The sequence below is a fragment of the Gossypium arboreum genome, chromosome 5, assembly GCF_025698485.1.
Source record: "Gossypium arboreum isolate Shixiya-1 chromosome 5, ASM2569848v2, whole genome shotgun sequence".
Lineage (NCBI taxonomy): Eukaryota > Viridiplantae > Streptophyta > Magnoliopsida > Malvales > Malvaceae > Gossypium > Gossypium arboreum.
In genome coordinates this window covers 85,325,666-85,331,624 of record NC_069074.1, presented here as the reverse complement: position 1 = coordinate 85,331,624, position 5,959 = coordinate 85,325,666, and the positions used below count along the sequence as shown (strand labels likewise).

The window sequence follows — 5,959 nt, the reverse complement described above, 5'->3', positions numbered from 1 at the left end:
TTTAATAATTTTAATTTTTAAAAAATAAGTTATATATATTTTTAAAACCTTAAAAATTATTTAAAAAACTGATGTATCATCCATATGAACAATCATACATCATTAACACATATTGGGAAAGCTTTTAAAAATTGAACTCAAGTACAGCTCTTACATGGTTCATCAAGGCATGGCAAGTAAGTGATAGTTGAAGCAATTTGTGTCATGATTGTCTGTATTTCTCTCATAATTTCTTTGTCACTTTGTTCCCGTGACACACTGCAAAATCTCCTACATTTCAAATTAACTGATGTCAAGTAAAACATTAAAGCCAAAGAGGATCAACTATTACCCTTTCTCAAAACCTCACCATCAATTCCACCTCTCCTCGCCAACACCTCATTGGTAGCCTTACTCATCATAACCAACACAACCCTTCCTTTTTCCAATACATTTACAAAATATCCAAAAACATTTTACCAGAAAGCTGGGCTGTCGAGTTGGAAATGAAGGATTACACCTTCATCTTGGGGAAGCCCTATTTCTTCACTTTGGCAAAACTCTCTTCTGGGTTGATTATACAAAATGTTAAACAAAAGCACAATATTTTTAATTAAACCCTAAATGCTAATTAAGAAAACAAGAAATCTAGACTTAAAATTTTCAATTTTCTGCGTGTTTAGAGTGTAATTTGTGATTTCCACACGGTCTGGCACATGCTCGTGTGACAGCCCTTGTGGCTCACTTAGCCGTGTGTCTAGACCGTGTGGAATGGCCCAGTCCATGTGACTCCTAAAACATGCTTCGATTTTTTAATTTTCGCTCATTTTGTTCTCTAATACTCTCCTAAGTATAGAAATATAAATTTAAAGTATTAAGAGCATAAAATTCACCATTTACTTATTTTCTTTGTATATTTAGCATATATTCAAACTTGGAGGCTCTACTTTGCAGTTTAGGTTCAAATATCCATGTTTTCAAAGGTATAATTTTTCCATGAACTGCAGGAAATGAAAAGAAAAAACAAATATTTAAAAAATGAAAATATAGTTTAATGAGACTTACATAAATGCCGCTTAGCCGCCGCTGCTCTGAAAATGACGAAGGACTAATTAGTTTAACAACAGTACCAGTACGACGTCGTAAGCATGTATTAGTTTAATAATAATTTTAGTCCTCAACTTTTATATTTTCTGTCAATTTGACTCTAATTTTGTATAAAATTATAAAAAAAACTCAGAATTATTTATAAAATAGAAAATGTATATAAAAATTCTAGAAAAGTAAATATGTTGATTCGTAACTAAATTGTATGAGAAATAAAGAAAATCATCATTCAATAACATGCAATAACAAATTAAAATCAAAAGGAAAGAAAAGAAAAGTTAGATTATTATATGTTTCCAGAATATTTCTAAACTAAATTAGTAGTATTATCAAGTTGAGTTTTATGCCCTTAAAGAATATCTAGAGCTGATATTACAAATACTTACTTAAATTGAGCTTGATACCGTATTTTTAGTAAAAAATATAAAATATATCATAATTTTTCTTTTCCAAACTCAATTCAAAATTTCATTACATTTTAATTTTTTTTCAAAACCCAAATTGTAAAAAGAAATTATATTCAGAATTTTATCTTTTCTTATAATGTAAAAGCTATGTCAAGTAACTACATAGGTAAAAACAAATCAATTTGCTTAATATTTTTCTACGTTTGTTTTTAAAGAATGAATATTGAATATTTCAATATAGATAATATAGAGAAATTTTGTAGGGTTTAAAAATAATTATCCCTATTTCTCTCACTTTATTTATTTTAAAATTTTTATTTTACTTTTATTTATTTTAAGAGTATAATAATATGTAGAACTCTAATAAATAAAATAAAAATATTATTGTTTGAAAGATTCTAATAATATCAAAAGAAAAATTAAACTAATTTAAAAAAAAAACTCGACTCATATATCATTTTATTATTTAATAAAATTTTAAATTAAATGTAATTAATATATAAAATAAAACCTATCTACTCGGTTACATCAAAATTAACGTTACATCAAGAGCTAGTTATCTTACTATATTGATAAAATACATTACACTTTTAAAGAATTTAAAAGAATACAAATTTAAATATTGAGTATGGCATTATTGAAAGGGATAATTACTAACCCCTAAATGTCAACCAATAGTAAATCAGACGTAAATGATAAAAAGATAATGTTTATCTTACCTTTGTTAAATCCTAAACTGCAAACATGGGACAAATTAATGTAGCTTGTGCTCCTTAACTCTTTATCTTCATTTTCACAGTCCCACAAACTTTGATTTCAACATTTTCATTACCACTCTCTACTACTTACATCTCTTCCTCCTGCAATGGAAGCAGTAGGTTTCAAAGCAACCATAAATAAGGATTTCATAACTGAAGAGCTTCATAATGACAGGGAAGAAGATCGAGAAAGGGTTCCTATGGGAAGAGGGGGTCCAATGATGGGTTGTCACTCATTTCTTCTGAAGTTGAAAAATCCAATAGCTCGGTTTATCGGATGCATTTGGCCGACAAAATGGAAGGCCTAGTAGGAAGAGCTCGAGTCAACCATCAGCAGAAGGTGGAAGTTAGAATGGAATCAGTTCCCCATCAAAAGGGAGTCATTCCAGACATCATCAGCTTATGCTTCGTACCTTAAGAACCAAAACATCAACTTATCATACTACGGTCAGATACTGGAATTAAAATTCGATTATCCATGGAAACCTAGGGGATAATATCTGAAGGAAATTTAGATTGCTCGATACAAATTTCGAAATTTCATGGCAGAATAGGTATCTGATCAGTTGAACCGCTAAAGAGATTGAAAGCTTGGTTTAATATTATGTTCCAATGCTATAAATTCAATTTTTTTTCATTAGTTTATTAGACAGCTTCATTATGGTTTGCCTATGCATAGAAAGCTTAGGATACGACACAAAATATGTATAACATAAGAAATGTCCAAAAAGAGTTGGTTATCGACCAGAAACAGGTGAAGTTTCCACACTTACACATCACTAAAATTTTACAACAATAATGGAAATGTCTTCCTTGTTGTTCCTTTTAATAGCTTTCCAGTGATAGGTGCTAAAAGTAACATATTTTAACCTCGTTCTTAATGTGTTTCTTGATGATTATTTGATGTTAATGGTGAATTTTATGCTCCTAATCATTTGAATTCATGTTTTATACTTAGGAGAGCATTTGGGAGCAAAAGAAACGAAAATCGAGAAATTGGAGCGAGTTACAGGAACCACACAGGTTGGACCATTCTACATGGATTGTACACACGGCTGTGTGAGCCACATGGGCTGCCACATGACCACGTGGTAGGCCCTATCGATTTTGCGAATTGCACTCTGAACAACGGAAAAACATAATTTTTAGGGTTTTTCGAGCATTCTGAGACTTATATATGACAAAAATAAGAAAATAGGAGTTAGCCGTAAAAGAATACTCAAGAAAACAACTAAAAAAACACAATTGAAGTGGATTCTGAAGCAAATTTCCATCAAGATTGAAGGTTTTATTTTGATTTCTTTGAAAATTATTATAAGTTTCTTTTTTACATGTGGTCATACTATTTTTGTGATGTTTTTATTTGCGATAATGAACTAATTTTCTAAATACTTAAGGGAGATGAACCTTATGATGAAATTTGTCGTTTGATTTTTATTTTACGCTATAAAGACTTAGATATTGTTCTCAATTAGGTGTACTTAATTCTTAGTTTAATATTTATAGGCTATTAATCAATGTTTGATGTGGTTAAATCATAGGAGAAATAGACTATGTTTAAAAGTATATCTAGCGTAATTGAGTGGAGTTGTATGCAATCTTAAAAATAGGACGTCATAAATTTATCGGATTAGAGTGAAATCTAATAAGGGAATTCATAGATCGAGTTAATGCGATAATATGATCTTTAATTTGAAAGAAATTTCAATATTCAACCTAGAGTCAATTGCTCTTAGTCTTGAAGATAGATATTAGCATAATTTAGAGATTTCTACAAATCAAGATACTAAGTGAAAAAATTACGTAATTTAGATTGATAGAGATAGATGAAGTCTAGGTGAATTCTTTCTAGAGTATTATTTTGCTTCTTGATTGTTAATCGATTATTTTCTTGATTTTTTCTTTGTCACGTTCATAGCTAATTAATTTAGTTAATTTTAGTTTTCAATCAATCATTTGAATTTATTAGTTAAATAATAAAAGATAGTAATTACTAATACTTTTAGTCTTTGTGAGAACGATATCTTTGCTTACCGTAGCTATACTATTAATTGATAGGTACATTTACCTTAGTCAAATTTTTGTAAAATATTAATAAAACTTTATTATTATTAATTTTAATATTTTTGCTTTTAATTTAATTATTACATTCTAATTTTTATTTTTTTATTTTGACAGATTCTTTTAATTTATGACTAGAGGAAACTGTCGAAACCGTTAATTTTTTACAGTGAAATTAAAAAGACTGCTCCCAGAAATTGTATAGAAGTTAGAAAAGTAAGGCAAGATCAACAGATTTTAATAGACGATTAAGAAAAAGATAATACTATGGAGATGGATGATAATTAAAATAATTAGCTGCCTCCTACACCTCTTACTCCTTGTACTATTTATAATTATGCTAAGCCTAATCTGATTGGGGCTGAATCGAGTATCATTAGATTCACTTGAGTTGAAGTTGAACATAATTTAGATGTTACAGCAGCATGTTCAGTTTGATGGGTTGCAAGATGAAGAAGTTGAACACAGTCGTGTGGTGTTGTCTATCACCTTCAATTTTTCATCCAATTTTTAGATTTCCATGATTTTTTTTCAAAGTTTTTCATGTTAGACCACACACCTTACTGCTATTGGGATGTCGGCACTAAAGTAGCAATCCAAATTCATGTACACAACATTCACAGCTAACCCGATTAACAACTAATACCAGCACCGGAACAAATATTCTACTCATACCCACTTAGAGTATTCAACGAAATACACTTGGGCAGTCGACCCTTACCAAGAATTCCACAAACCGAACCCTTAAATCAGAGTATTCGAAACACTTACCCAAGAAAAAGAGCGATTCCTACAACACCTGAATCGCCGGACTATTATCCATTCCACATTCGTCACCTGAGGAAGAACAAAAGATTGACAACACGAAAAGGTGAAAAACCGTAAAAGAAAAGAAGAAAACAAACTAAGAGATGACAAGAGAGGAAAAAAGGGCTGATTATGGAAAATATAAAACAAAACAAAAGAGGGAGAGGAAGAACAGAGAAAAGGGACAGCAAAGAGGGTTTACAGTAGCAAAATGAAACAAAATAGAAAATGAGAAGAGTGGCAAGAGAGAGATGGCAGAATGGGAGAGGAATTTTAGGGATATTGTTCCTATTTTTTTTTAATTTTTTTAAAATCAAGATAAAATAATATTCAAATCAAATTTAGGTTGCTAGAAGTTTAAATTTAACTCAAAAAGCTCTACTGCTTTTGATGGCACAAGAGAGAAATAAAACTTAATTTCAATTTAAACACTACAAGATTAAAATTTGAGACTTGTAGGTAGGCTAAAGATTTACCATTAAATTAATCAAAAGTTCATTATTATTAACAAATTAATGAAAATAAAAATATCTTACACATAAACAGACAAGTGTAAGAATAAAAGCAATAAAAATTCAAGGAAAGAAATTCAAGGAAAGAACCTCAAGCAGATATCAAAAACACTCAACCACTGAAACAAATTATTTACTTGCCACAAATATAAACCCAGAAATTAAAGAATTTTGGAGTATTACATCCTTCTTTTAAAATATTTTATTATATATATATATAACAATTAAATTGTAAACTTATCTGGATATAATGACAAATTATAATATCCTTTACCACATTCAACAATAGTCTAATTTTTTTGTAAATTTTATGTTAAATAAACTTTAA

General features: G+C 29.4%; 1 long non-coding RNA gene across 1 annotated transcript; it reads right to left on the bottom strand.

Moving 5' to 3' along the window:
* Positions 1 to 228: 228 nt before the first annotated feature.
* LOC128293257 (uncharacterized) lies at positions 229 to 5,409 on the bottom strand. The gene is made up of 5 exons (XR_008283406.1): positions 5,322 to 5,409; positions 5,084 to 5,149; positions 2,213 to 2,664; positions 1,045 to 1,070; positions 229 to 546 (listed from the first exon to the last, which is right to left on the bottom strand). It is a non-coding gene; the product is annotated as an uncharacterized LOC128293257 (long non-coding RNA).
* Positions 5,410 to 5,959: the final 550 nt, after the last annotated feature.